General features: G+C 48.8%; 1 protein-coding gene across 5 annotated transcripts in view; it reads left to right on the top strand.

Annotated features, from left to right (window-relative positions):
• The first annotated feature begins 599 nt into the window (after positions 1–599).
• Positions 600–14992, top strand: part of FBXO41 (F-box protein 41) — a 29623-nt gene continuing 15230 nt past the window's right edge. Inside the window, exons 1-4 of one of the 5 annotated variants that reach the window (XM_030827223.1) lie at positions 633–918; positions 11834–11947; positions 12662–12777; positions 14077–14222. The gene's annotated coding sequence lies outside the window, so the exon portion shown is untranslated. The other 4 variants (XM_030827221.1, XM_030827222.1, XM_030827224.1 and 1 more) reach the window with 4 other exon arrangements.

Genomic DNA, 14992 nt, shown 5'->3' with positions numbered 1-14992 from the left:
TGATGGATACACGTGTTCTTAGGCGGCTCTTTAAGAGCAGAATTGGGTCTCCGGATGGGGTCCGGCAGCAGCTCCGCCAGTTCCCTAGGAATGCCCAGAGGGGATCATCCCAGGCGGTCTCCGCGGAGACCAAGCGTCTGACCCGAGGTCGCCGAGTGCACGACCCAGGCGCGCTGCCCCTGAGGCCGCTTAGGGACCGTGGCTCATGTCTCAGGAGTAGCGCCTGCGCCCGCCCCCTTCCGGATTCACAGAACCGCCCACCCCCGGATTTGCCCCCGCGTGGAAGCAGGCCCAAGCCAGAGTGCTAGGGTTAGGGCGGAGAGGCTCTGATTCAAGGTGGGCAACAGAAGCCACAGCTGGAGGTGCCCAGGGCGGGGAATGCACTGGGCGGTGCCAGGAGCCGGGAAGACTGGGACCCGGGAGGAGCCCGGCGCGAGCCATCCCTGCACCCACAGGGCGGCGCCGAAGACCCCTCCCCCATCGAAACCACCTTGAGCGGAAAACGTGGGGTCCTGGCGCAGCCGCTTCTGGGCGCATCTGCCGCTCCCCAGCTCGCTGGAGAGCCCGCCCCGGAGGAGGGGCCGGCTCCGCCCCACCTCCGTGCTGCCTCCCTCCCCCTTCCCTTGCTTTCCTCGGGCCGCGCGCCCCCTCCTCCCCCTCCCCTCCTCCTCCTCCTCCTCCTCCATCCTTCCTCCCGCCGGGTTCGTGCGCCCCTCCCGCTGCGACTGGCTGGGAGGCTCGGCCGCCCCCGCCCCGAGAGGGAGGCGGGGGCGCTAGCCGCGGCGGCCACCCGAGGCTGCGGAGGGGAACGAGATCCGAGGCCCCGAGGCGGCCCTGCGTCTGGACCGGGCACGCGGGGGCTCTTCTGCGTCCCCAGCCCCGGGCCGCTGGGCCTGGCCTCGCCGCGGGGTGGAGGAGGTAAGGGCGAGTCGCGGGCACGCTGCGGGACTGCTCCCGGAGAGGGAAGGAGAGAGGACCCCAGCCACTGTCCCTTCTTCCCCTTCCTTCTCCCTCACAGCCCTCCGGAGGCCCGCGAGACCGCCCAACCGGGAGGGATTCTGGGCAGGCCAGACCAGAGGCAGGGAAGGGGTTAATTTAAGAAATTAAAATCAGAACGTTTCGAGACCAGGCTTCCCCTCCCCCCTCTCGCCTGTCGCTCCCTGAGCCAGGTTTTGGGGCGGGGGCGGGCTCCAGAACCCTACTGGGACTCTGGACCTTGGAGAACAGGGGCCAGGGGGAGGGGGGAGGGGAAGCGCCCTGAAACCCCAACCCTCCCTACCGGCTTCTGAGGGGCTGGGGGAGGGGCCTGGTGTTGAGGCCTGGCTGGGCACCTGTGCGGGTGTCTGTGCGTGCCGGTGTGCACGTGTGATAGTCTGGAGGTGTGCATGTGTGTGCACGCATGTGTCTGTCTCTTCACATCCAGTGCCTGTACTGGTGACAGTGCTCACAGTGTCTCTGAATGTGTGCGCCCCTCCGCATTGCTTTGCATGTGTGTGTGTGTGACACGGGGCCTGTGTGCACTGCCCACAGTCGGCCAGCGAGTACTGTGTGGGCCTGCTCTCTCCTTAGGTCTCTCTGCGGCGAGGGGCCCAGATGGTTTTCTGGGTGTGGGATCCAGGTTCTGGAGCCTGTGTGTGACCTTGGGAGGTGTGTGCCTGTTTGCAGGAGCAGGAGAGTAAGGGAGGGCTTAGAAGAGAAAAAGCAGTGCCAGGGCTGCTAGAAGGCAGAGGACTGGATGCATTGACCCCTAAGGGTCTTCACCAGGCTGGAGTGACTACTCTGGGAGGTATACATGTTGGGGCCACAGCCACAGGTGTGGAGAGCCAGAGCCCCAGCCTTCTTGGGGGAATCAGAGGGATTTATAGAGGCAGTGGACATTCCTTTACTCCCCACCCACAGGGGCCTAATAGGGGTATGATGGGGACAACTCCGGCTGCCTCCCCCATCCTTAGGATACCTCCACCTGCTGGCAGATGCCTCCTAAAAGTACCGAGCTTAGAGCTTCATTTCTTTGGCTTGTAAATCCATCTGTTAACATCCAAACCTTCCTTCCCCATTTCTGTAATTTCCACCTTCTCAGCCCCTTTTCTGCATGTGGATTTTATATGGAAAGAGAGGGAAAGAACTGTTGGGCCCTGAAGGCCAAGTGGGACGAAGAGAGAAGATGCCATGAATGTGATGGGGAGTTGGGGACAGGGAGGCAGGGCCACCAGAAAACAAACTCTATTACCTTCTCAATTTTGCCTGATCTGAATTTAACAGAGAAAGAGACAGACACAGAGAGGGAGTTTGGTGATATCCACACAGTTGTTTCTAGATTTAGGAATGCCTAAATGGCTTCATTTTTGTTTTTGTTTTGGAATATTTGTTTCTTTTAGACAGGCTCTTGCTCTGTTACGAAGGCTGGAGTGCAGTGGAGTGATCGTGGCTCACTGCAGCCTTGACCTCCCGGGCCCAAGTGATCCTCCCACCTCAGTCTCCCAAGTAGCTGGGACCACAGGCATATGCCACCACATCTGCCTAATTTTTTTTTCTTTTGGTAGAGACAGGGTCTCCCTATGAGTCTGGTCTCAAACTCCTGGGCTCAAGTCTTCTTGCCTTAGCCTCCTGAAGTGCTGGGATTATAGCCACTGTGCCCAGCCTTGTTTTGGAATATTTGTAATGGGAAGGGGGTGATGGTTGTTGAAAAGTAATTACCATCCTGCCTTTGAATTCCCTAGATCTCTTTACCTCTCTAGTGGCCTATCACACCCTTTATCCATTCATTTAACAAATATTAGGCCAGGCACAGTGGCTCACACCTGTAATCCCAGCACTTTGGGATGCTGACGAGGATGGATCACCTGAGGTCAGGAGTTCGAGACCAGCCTGACCAACATGGAGAAACCCCATCTCTACTAAAAATACAAAAACTAGCCAGTATGGTGGTGCATGCCTGTAATCCCAGCTACTCAGGAGACTGAGGCAGAATCGCTTGAACTTGGGAGGCAGAGGTTGGGGTGAGCCAAGCTCATGCCACTGCGCTCCAGCCTGGAAAACAAGAGCGAAACTCCATCTCAAAAAAAAAAAAAAATTTATTGCATGCTACCATGGGCCACCCTGTGTATATTACAGTGTTAGTATGATGTTCTACTCTCAATCAGAAGGAACACAATGTGGAGACCAAGGGCATGAGCTTCAGTAATCAGGTAGTACTGGGTTCAAATCCTAGTTTATCATGGTTTTAGTTATTCATTAGGTTGTAACAGACCACCCCAGAATTTCTGGATTTAAAACAACAGTGATTTATTATTCCTTCATGGTCTGTGGGTCAGCTGTGACTGTGCCTGTGGCTGTGGGCCCTGCTGGTCTCACGTGGACTCTCGCACAGCTGCATTATGTTGAGAGACTAACAGGAGAGGGACATCAAAATAGCCTCTCATTCTTCAGGGTCTTAATACACATGGCATCTAGTCATTTGCTAGTCTAGCCCAAGTTTCTTATGTGGCAGCTGGATCCCAAGAGGGAGTATTCCAAGAGGACAAGTCCTAAGTTACTGCTGATCAAGCCTCTGCCTGCATCAGGCTTGCAAATGTCCAGTTGGCCAAAGCAAGTCACGTGGCCAATCCCTGAGTCAGTGTGGGAGGAGAGCACATAAGGACAGGAATACTGGGAGGCATGTCTCCTTGGGAACCACCAAAGCAACAGTCCATTACAGGCTTTCCTTGGGCAAGTGATTTGGACACTCTGAGCCTCAGTTTCCTCATCCTAGTATGGAAGCAGTACCACCTACTTGGATTGTTAAACTGCAGGCACCCTAATGGCACAAATCTCATTCATTTATGTGCACCTAGTGCCTAACATGGGCCTTGTGCTGGACATCATTTGCTGGGTGGATAAAATGGAATGAAGCAGACAAGCCCTAAGCGTTAGGGCTCAGCTGGAGCAAAGCTGCAGCATTGAGAAGACACAGCAAGCTCTTACCTCCCAGTAGGTGACCAGCAGAACCAGGAAGCCACCTGTTATTCAAGGTGATTCTTGGATTTACTTAATTGTAACCAGTTCATCCAGTTCCATGATGACAAGTGGTGGAAATTGCTTTGGTTACATGAAATCAATCAATTTCTCCATTATTCAGTGTGATTCTTGTAACAACATACTGATATCTACTGTGTGTTAGGATGAATCAGTTGTATTGTCTCTGCTTCCAATGTATGTGTTAGGAGGTATTTGATACGCAAACATGTCCATGATTATCAGTATGTGATGCCTGCTACCACATCTTTGAAGAGGTGCAGTAAGGAGTGATTCATGCAGTGATGTGATTTGAGCTGTAGAGGGAGAGGTCAAGGAAGGCTTGGTGGAAAAGGTAGCATTTGAGCTGGGCCTGCAGAATTCAGGCCCAGGAGTCCCAGGAAGAGGGACCAGCATGAGCCTAGACTTGGGGATGTGACAGCACATGGCATTTCCCCATGGAGCAAAATCTTGTAGGGCACCCTAAGAACACACATGGGAGAGAAGCAGAGGCAAAAGCTAGAGCGGGCGGAGCTCAGGGATGGTTAGATTCCAGCCAGTCTTGACGGTGGGCAAGGCTGGGTGGATGTCACCTCTCAGAAGATGGCCAGCCTTCTGAAATGTTTTTAGAATAAAAGTGACATGACTGGATCAATATATGCAGAAAACTTTGGAAGCTGTGAGAATTCAAAGCTGGGAGATTTATAGACTCCAGTTAGACAATATCAGTTGTCCAGATAGAAGGGGATATAGGTCTGAACTGGGGAAGTGGCTTTAGGAAAAGTAGACAGAATCAAATATTTAGAAGTTAGTGTGGACAAAAATCAGTGATTGATGAGATCTGAGGGGGACTGAGAATTCTGAGATGGCTTGGGTTGGGGGGGGAGTTGCTATCCAGGGTGCTGAATAGATAACAAAGGCATTGGTTGAGATGGGAGCCATGAGAAAGAATGTTTGAAGGCAGGTATTGGGGTATTGTGAGTTCAGTATTAGTCACATTAAGCTTTGAGCCGCCAACATTGAAATAGCACCCTTTTCATCCTCTGCCTGTCTACTGGCTGCTTCTAAGAAGCATTTTTTAAAAAAGAATTGCTATACATTTCAGGTCTAAGGCCTCGGGCCTGCGGAAGTGAAGATATAGAGTAGAATTAGGTTAGCCTTAAGAAGCATTTAAATATGTTCAGGTCACTCCCATCTTAGAAACTGCTTCTGGATTCTCCCATGCTGCCTCCTCCTCTTCACAGTTGAGCTTCCTGTATTCACTCACTGTCTCCTCACATCCTTACCTCACTCACTCCTCAGCCCACATCAGCCAGGCCCATCAAAGCAGCAGTCTTGAAAGTCCCCAGTGGGCCCTTCCCTCTTCTGCTCTTACTTGAGTTTTAAACATTATTTCTACTGTTGCTCACTCCTCTCCTGGACATCCTCTCCTCCCTAAGATTCCTTGCCACAACTCCCATTTCTGCTGCTGGTTCTTAGGAACCTCTTGGTTCTTCTGCCTCTCTGAGGGTCCATCTTTTCTCCCAGCTCCCCTCTCTCTGCACCCTCTCCCTTGGACTTGCTCATTGATTAAATACTTTCCTTTTTACCCTTAAGTTGCCAAAACTGTATTTTTGGCTCTGTGTTGCAGTCCATGTACTGAATATCTCTACCTCCATGGCCCACTGGAACCTCAAACTCATGGAATCCACAGCCAAAATTATCTCCCTTCAAAACTTGCCTTCCTCCATTTTTCCTCCTTACTGAGTCACATCCTCATCTCCCCAGTTGCTTAAAACCCAAACCCGAGCCTCATCCTTGAGTCCTCCCTTTCTTACCTGCCACAGTCATTCTGTCACCAGGCCTTCTTGACTCTCCTTCCTTAATTGCTCCCATATCCATCCTTCTCCCCATTTGCACTCCTGCTACCTTGGTTAATAGTTTCCACTTCCAGTGTTCCAACAACCTTCTTCCTGACCTTAGCTCTCTGTATTTTGTTCTCTAAACTGTAAATCTGATCAAGCCCTTGCCATTCATTCATTCCACAAACACTACCCCATGAGCACCTGCCCCATGCCAGGCACTGTTAGAAGTGTTGGAGAAATAGCAGTGATTGAGATACACAATGTCTCTATCTTCAAGGAGCTTACATTTTAGTTCCCTGAAGGAGGAATACTCTTTCTCACTTCCTTGCCCTTATACATGCTATTTCATGTGCTCCGAATGTCTTTCTTCTCCTACCCCAACCTCATAATTGCTCTTCCTCACCTGGCAATTGTATTTTGCTCTTCAAGAGTCAGCTTAGATGCTACCACCTCTGGGGGCTCCCCAGTCCCCCAATTCCTCAAGTTAGGTTAAGTGTAGAATCCCATGCCTGCCTCTTGCATAACGTTTATTTCATAATTGTATCCTCTAACACCTCAGTCAGCCCTGGGAGACAACAAACTGTTTGCAGGCCAGGACTGGATCTTGTTTGTCTTTGTCCTCAACAAACCTAGCACAGCACCTGGTATAGCTCATGGCACAGGGTAGGTACTCAGTAAATAGACATAGAATAAATTCGTGTTTGAATAGAGCTTAGGAGAGACATCTAGGCTAGAAATGCAGATTTGGGAGACTATTAGTTAGGACACTTGATTGCAAGGGACAGAAATTCAACCTGAACTACTTTAATCAAATTTGCCAATTCATATAACTGGAAAGAAGGGAAATGAATGAGTCTTAGACACCCAGGTCCTCACAGATGTGGTGAGGACTCTATAGCTCTTGGCTTAGCTTTCCTCTGAGTATTGCCACCTTGTTCCCCACCGTGCATGGGCTTTCTCCATGTGATGGGCGGAGGTTGCACAAGGCCATAGACAGCTTCACCATCCTCACATGGGATCCCAGAGGGACAACAGGACTACTTTATTGTTCATATAAACTCCCAATAGAGGACTCTGTTGGCTCAGCTTGAGGAATGTGCTCAACCCTGGGTCAATCACTGTGGCCAAGATGATAGAAATACTGTGATTGGCCAGGCCTGGGTCATGTGCCCACCTACTAGGATTGACAACCTGGCCACAACCACATAAAGTACAGAAGGGCAGCTCACTAATGAAAGGATGAGATGTTGCTATTACCAGAAGGTGAAGAAGACTTGCTGAGCAGATGAAAATCATAATGCCCACTGCAGGGACTATCAGTGACCACATGATGGTGGAAGCCATAGAAATGCAAGATGATCTGTGTTGCTGGCAAAGTCAATGTGTGAGAATGTGACAGGAAACAGGAGCTACAGAAGACACACATCTTAAGATGGTTGGTCTTGTTTGAAGAGACAAGACTCACATGTCTATAAGCCTTAAAAAAAAAAGTACCTCTGATTAGTTCAGCCTGTAGAATCCTTCTATCCAAAGAAAACCTTGATGGGGACTTGAAAGAAAGTAGGCTTGAGATAGGCATTTCAGATACGAGGAGCATCACAGGTCTGGAGGCAGGGCCAGGCCAAAAAAGGAGGCAAGTCTTAGGGCTGCAGAGGTTGCTGATTTGGGAAGACAAGAATGCAAAGGAAAATCTTCAGCTGTTCTGTCATGGTGCTCATAGTACAGACCTGTGATGAAATTTGAACAACACTTCTGTTTTCCTTCTTCCTGCTGTCCTACTTCCCCCTGCCTTTATTGCCCTCTTGCCTGCATTTAAGCAAAGCTTCAGGCTCACGCTTAGGAGGTGCATAAATCTAGACAAAAATTTTCCTAAGATTTGTAGTCATTCCTCAGCTCCAGCAGATGGAGGGCAACTGTGAGGAGGGCTGACCTGGGGTGAAGAGGCACCTGGACCCCAGAAGTCCCTCTCCTCCTCCACCTTACACATCCATCCACAGGCTGATACCCCCAGACTTTCCCCTTCCCCTGCTCTCTGGCAGCCTGGCTAGCAGGATGCTGTGAGGCAAAAAGGGGCACTTCAAAAGTGTGTGGTGAGAGAGGGCAGGGTGGGGAGAAAGCTGGCTACTTCTGGGGCCCTGAAAGATGCCCCCCACAGGAAGGACCAGCACTTAGTTAAGATGAACAGATACACACAGATAACCCGACACCAGGCTCACCATACATTATAGAATATCCTTGTTCTTGAATAGTTCCGTACGTGTGTGAACTCTAGAATATCTCTGGTCACTTTGCCATCTTCTTCAGTTTTGTCTATAGTTATTAGTCTATTCAAGTTTTCTATTCTTGAGTCAATTTTGATAATTTATATTTTCCTAGAAAAGCATTCAGTTCACCCAGATTTTCAAAAATTTGGGCCAAGAGTTGTACCTGGTAGTAATTTAAGAAAATCTCTGTGCCAGCTGTTATCTATTTTTTCCCCATGTGTTATATATAAAAATGCATTCTCTCTCTCTCCCTCCCTCCCTCCCTCTCTCTCTCTCTCCCTCTCTCTCTCTCTCTGAATAGATTTGCCAGAGAGCTATTTATTTTGCTGGTCTTTTCAAAGAACCATCTTTTGGATTTACTTCTCAAGGCTACATTTTGGGTTTTAATATACCTAAAGGATGGTGATGTTGAAACAATTACTACACACCATTTTTTTTTTCTTTTTTTGAGACGGAGTTTTGCTTTTGTTGCCCAGGCTGGAGTGCAATGGCGGAATGGCTCATTGCAACCTCCACCTCCTGGGTTTAAGTGATTATGCTGCCTCAGCCTCCTCAGTAGCTGGGATTACAGCCACCTGCCACCATGCCTGTCTAATTTTTGTATTTTTAGTAGAGACGGGGTTTCACCCTGTTGGCCAGGCTGGTCTCAAACTCTTGACCTCAGGTGATCCACCCGCCTCAGCCTCCCGAAGGGCTGGGATTACAGACGTGAGCCACCACACCCAGCCTACATATCATTTTTTTTTTTTAAAAAAAAAGTCTTGGCCAAGTGTGGTGGCTCACGCCTGTAATCCTAGCACTTTGGGAGGCAGAAGCAAGAGGATCACCTGAGGTCAAGAGTTCAAGACCAGCCTGGCCAACATGGTGAAACCCCCTCTCTACTAAAAATACAAAAATTAGCTGGGCGTGGTGGCACACGCCTGTAATCCCAGCTACTCAGGAGACTGAGGCGGGAGAATCACTTGAACCCAGGGGGTGGAGGTTGCAGTGAGCCAAGATTGCGCCACTTCACTCCAGCCTGAGAGACAGAGCGAAACTCTGTCCAAAAAAAAAAAAAAGAAAAAAAGTTAAGGCTTGTCTCATATATACTAAGGTATTTATGGATGAAATAATATGATATTTAGGATTTGCTCGAAATTATCCAATAGTGGGGGCAGGGCAAGTGTGAAGCAGGGAAGTAGTGTGCAGATGAAAAATAATTGGCCATGAGCTGAGAATTCTTGAAGCTAGATGATGGGTACCTAGGAGTTCATCATAATACTGTCTCTATTTTTGAACATGTGTGGAAATGTCTATAATGGAAAGTTGGTTTTTAAAAATTCCTATCACACCATGCACACCAAAAATTTCTAGCTGGGTTATAAAATGCAAATGGGCCAGGCGTGGTGGCTCACACTTGTAATCCCAGCACTTTGGCAGGCCAAGGTGGGCAGATCACCTGAGGTCAAGAGTTCAAGACCAGCCTGGCCAACATGGTGAAATGCTGTCTCTACTAAAAATAGAAAAATTAGCCATGTGTGGTGGTGGGTGCTTGTAATCCCAGCTACTTGGGAGGCTGAGGCAGGAGAATCACTTGAACCCAGGACGTGGAGGTTGCAGTGAGCCAACATCGCCACACCACTGTATTCCAACCTGGGCGACAAAGTGAAACTCTGTCTAAAAAAAAAGGGCCGGGCGCGGTGGCTGATGCCTGTAATCCCAGCACTTTGGGAGGCTGAGGCAGGCGGATCACGAGGTCAGGAGATCGAGACCATCCTGGCTAACACGGTGAAACCCCGTCTCTACTAAAAATACAAAAAATTAGCCGGGCGTGGTGGCGGGCGCCTGTAGTCCCAGCTACTCGGGAGGCTGAGGCAGGAGAATGGCGTGAACCCGGGAGGCAGAGGTTGCAGTGATTGCAGTGAGCTGAGATCACGCCATTGCACTCCAGCCTGGGCGACAGAGCGAGACTCCGTCTCCAATAAAAAAAAAGAAAAGAAAAAAAATCCAAATGTAGGCCAGATGCAGTGGTTCAGGCCTATAATCCCAGCACTTTGGGAGGTTGAGGTGGGTGGATCATTTGAGCCTATCACTTTCTGACGGGCCTGGGCAACATAGTGAGACCCTGTTTCTAAAAAAAAAAAAAAAAAAAAAAAAAAAAATCCAAAAGGAAATCATACAGCCTAAAGTATTTATATACTACCAAGTCATTGTCAGTTTATGGTATTATGGCTATTTGTTTAAAGCCCTTAATTCTAAAAAATATTCTGGAATTTTAAAAAAAGGAAATCACAAGTATCGAAAGAAAACATATGTAACTGTTTATAATCTTTGGGTAGGGAGAGATTTCGTAAGCATAATAACAAAATCCGATTTTACTGTGGCATAATTTAAAACTCTAGTATATCAATAAAGACCATAAACAAAAGTAAAAGCCAATCAACACACTTGAGAAAAATATTTGAGGTATATAAATGACACAGGATCAATAATATTAAAAGCTTTTGTAAATCGATAAGAAAATATGAATGTTCAGTATGAAAATGAGCGAAGTAGTGCACAGGCAAGTTACTGAAAAGATAGAAATGGCCAGTGTATGTGTGAAAAACTGTCCAGCCATCACAATCAAGGACATGCAAGTGAAACAGCCAGGCCACTTTCCAGTTTCAAATTGGCAAGAGCACAGGGGCCAGATCGTGAAGCTGAGGAGTTTGGCTGCAGTTGGTAGTGGATGGGGGTGCCCTTGAAGGAGTCTGAGCAGAGGAATCCAATGCCTTTACAGATGGAATAGAGCTGTGGGACTGAAGGCTGGACCAGCAGTCTAGATGTGATGAGGTTGTGGCCTGGAAGAGTACAAAGCATGAGAAAAGAATAGTTGCGTTGAAAGTACTTGCAAGGAAAAACCAGTAGGTCTTGATGGTTAGCAGAGAGAAAAATCAAGATGGCCAGTGGCGTGGCTGGGAGGACAATGACACCAAAGGAAACAGGTGCTGGGTAGTAGGTGAGGAGAAGTCTGGGGTTTGTTTTTGACACTGTGGGCCATTGTGTTAGTCTGGAGTCTCATTACTAGAGACTGGCAACCGACCCAAATGATAAAAGCTTCAAAAACATTTCCAACCCTTCTCAATGGTCAAGTCCTGGGTTAGAGCTTCAGGCACATCTGGATGTGGATGCTCAAATATCATCAGGGGTCCTTTACTTCTTTTGTCTCAAAGAGAGGACAAAAATGGCCACAAGAGCCTCCAGGCTCACAGCCTACCAACTGAGCACAGCTCCCAAAGTGACTGTATTGGCCCAGATTGAGAAATGAGTCCATTACTGACCTGACCACTGTGACTCTAATGGAACAGACTGAGGTCATGTGTGTTCCCTGGGAGCCAATGGAAGCCGTGAGCCCTACCCAAATCTATTCAAAGCGCAGGTGATGGTTCTCAAAGGGAAAATTGGGGATCAATTCACAATAAAGAGGGACTAGAGCTGGGCAGCAAAAACAATAAAAGTCCACTGTATTTCACTTCTTAGATGTCCAAGATTGACACAGACCCCCTTTACTGTGTAATTTTAAAAAATATTTTCCTGTTTATCATAATGCAACTATCCCTCACCAAACTTAAAGCACAGTTATCCCACTTTTGGGAGGAGACATTCCAGGTTTTCAGCCAGTTACCACATCTATCCCCAATTCAACATCTTGGCAATGGCAAGGGGCTGTTTGTTTGGTTAGGTACTAAGCTCATGGTCTTTCCATTTAAGGCCCAACTACAATGATGGAGAGAAAATTGTATAGCTGAAAGAAGAAAAACCCTCCTAGTTGAAGAGGGGGGTGAGGAAAAAACCTGGACCATGGTCCACATGCTTGACTGAATGGTGAGGAAGAGGTTCCCTGGTACACCAGTCTCACTGCTCTGATTTTGCTGTCTCTGTGAGAGGGGCTGAGGGGTGCAGGTTTGGGGAGGCTCAGGGCAACCATAGGGGCTGAGCAATCCTTTGGTTTGTGGGGGCTTTCTGGCAATACAATTCCCTTAATCCCTGGGAGGCTTTTCAGTCTGTTTGCATTTGGTTATCCCTAGAGCTATTAACCAAAGCTAGAGACCTCTATGAAAGTTATGATTCTTGAATGAAGTCCCTGGTGGTGGTGTAGAAGGAGGGGAGGGGTTATCTCTTAGCAACAGGCCCCAATGTTCTGCCCATCCCAGGAGCCCTTGGTTCTGCAGCCTCTAGCTGGGCCTCTGCCACAGGGCAATGCAAACTCCTAGTTTGGGGAGGGAGGCAGAAGGTCATCTGCCCCTTCTCACTGAAGCTGCATCCCAATGGAAGGCTGCTTCTGATGGAAGCTTCTGTCCAGCTGGGAGGGCACAGCAGGAAGGGTTCAGCAGGGCCCGAGGAGTTGAGTACCTGTCAGGCCCCAGGCTTATTTCCCTCTTAGTTCTCAGCCTCTTTGTCTTTGCTTGAGCTGACTTTAGCTTGAAGCAAAGAACTGGCTCTTAATTATCTGACTCTCAGCCATATTGAATTACTACTGGCTGCAGGCAGAAAGGGCCTCTCTGGGCAAGCCCAAATTTTCTTCCTCTCTGCTTTCAGATGGGCTCCTTTCAGCCAGAGTGTGTCTCTTGCTTGTTGGACCTTACTGAGGCCATTGGAAAGACACTCCCAACATCCTGACATTTTTCTACAAATCCCCTAATGTTCCAGCCATGGTAGGTACATGGCCTGCGCTCCAGGGATGGTGGGAGACAGTTTAATCATCTGCTTTGCTGCTGCTCTGTTCACCAACCTGTGAGTGGGGAATGGGGGAAGTAGTGCCAGCTTATGCCCCCCTCCTTAGTTCAGCTAATTTCTTTTGTGGGTCTATTAAAAATTTCCATCTCTGATTCTAATTTCTTGGTTAGGATATTTTCTGGGTGCAAGTAACACAGACCCAACTGTAACTAGCTTAAGCAAAAAAGGGAAATAGGGGCTAGGTGCAGTGGCTCACACCTGTAATCCCAACACTTTCGAAGGCCGAGGCAGGTGGATCACTTGAGGTCAGGAGTTCAAGACTAGCCTGGCCACCATGGTGAAATCCTGTCTCTACTAAAAATACAACAATTAGCTGGGCATGGTGGCACATACCTGTAGTCCCAGCTACTTGGGAGGCTAAGGCAGGAGAATTGCTTGAACTTTGGAAGGGGAGGTTGTAGTGAGCCGAGACTGCACCACTGCACTCCAGCCCGGGTGAAAGAGTGAGACTCCATCTCCAAAAAAAAAAAAAGAAGTAGGGGGGTGCAGAATTGATTGGCTTGTGTAACTGAACAGGCCAGGCTCTCAAACAGTGTCTGTGAGGAATGTCTTTCTCCATCTAAGTTTTGCTTCTCTGGGTTGGCTTCATTCCCAGGTGTCTCCTCCCAAAAGGAGAAAGGATGGCACCAGCAGCTCTGGCCTTCTCCATCAGCTTAGAAACCTGATCCCAAAGACGATGCTTTCCCCAGTCATTCCAGAAGAGTCCTGGGGCTCACTGGCTCAGCTTTGGTGCTCTGTGTTTACCCCACGACTGATTTGCCAGGCCTATGTCACATCCCCAAGACCATGTGGACTGAGAAAGTGGGGAAGGATGGTTCCCTATGGTCAAAGCAGGGTGCTATTACCAGGAGGAGGACTGGATGCTGGGCTGGCAAAAGGAACAGACATCCACCCATACATCCTGTGGAAATGCCACAAGGCAACACAACTATGCGGCAGGTCAGGATGGAGAAGTAGAGCTTACAGGTGCGAGTAAACCTGTGTGAGGGAAGCCGACTGCCTTCCTAGGGGGAGGATAGAGATGGAGGGCTCCAGAGGCAGACCTCAGGGAATGAGGACGTTTAGGAAGGCAGCAAGAACAGGAAGTTGCAGAACCCAGGGGAAAATCCAGACAGGAAAGCTCATGGCAGCCTGTGAAGATGGAGGGGTCAACAGTATCAGCCATGGGACCAAGTAGGTGAAGACCCTTGATGACAACTGGCTTGTCTGATCAGCAGGTGGTCTGTGACCTTGATCACAGGGCAGTGGAAGCCCAATTGCAGGCAGTTAGGAAGAGGATGGCAGTGAGGAATGGGATGGAGACCCCACAAGGTAGGAGAAGAGTGACAGGAAGCCAGAGAAGGAGGGGCAGCAGGAGTTGACGGTGAGCAGGGTTGGGATGCCAGAATTGGTGGGGGGATGGAAGGACCTTGTGCCAAAAGGGGTGTGGGGAGGATGGATAATAAAGCCCTTGGGGTAAAGGCGGGTCAAGGACACTTACTGGAAGCCTTCCTCACCTTTTCTAGGTCTGAGAAAAAGACCTAAGGGCCTGTAGTAGTAGGGATAGGAGGATATGGTGCAGAAGTCGGGACAGAACAAACAGTGACACATGTGATATCATTACGTAGAGTGATGTCTTGGTCACTGCCACATGGTACCAATAGTTCCAGCCTGTGTGGGGGTGCAGTCTGCAAAAAATGGAAATAAGCATACATGTTCTTTCCAAGGATTTTTACACTCTTTAAGTATACAGCTTGATGATTATTTAAATATGTACACAACTGTATAACCACCACTCAGAGCAGATAGAGAACATTCTCCGCATCACATAAAGCTGCCTCCTGCCCCTTCCCAGTCCATGTAGCCCCCAGCTGGGGACCTCTGTGCCGACTTCATCATCAATTGTGTCTGTTCTTGAACCCCATCTCTCTGGAATTCTACAGCATGCACTCTTTGGTCTGGCTTCTTTCATGCAACATAATATTGGATGGACTCATCCATGTCACTGTGTACCAATAGTTTCTTTTCTTATTGCTGGGTAGATTCCATCATGAATATGCTACAGTTTAACCGTTCTACCATTGCTGGGCACTTGGGTCGTTTCCAGGTTGGAACCATTATAAATAAAAGTGATCACGCGCCTGCCCCTTTAAA

This window comes from Nomascus leucogenys, chromosome 14 (assembly GCF_006542625.1).
Source record: "Nomascus leucogenys isolate Asia chromosome 14, Asia_NLE_v1, whole genome shotgun sequence".
Lineage (NCBI taxonomy): Eukaryota > Metazoa > Chordata > Mammalia > Primates > Hylobatidae > Nomascus > Nomascus leucogenys.
The sequence above is the reverse complement of the archived record's forward strand: the minus strand, read 5'-3'. Positions and strand labels throughout refer to the sequence as shown.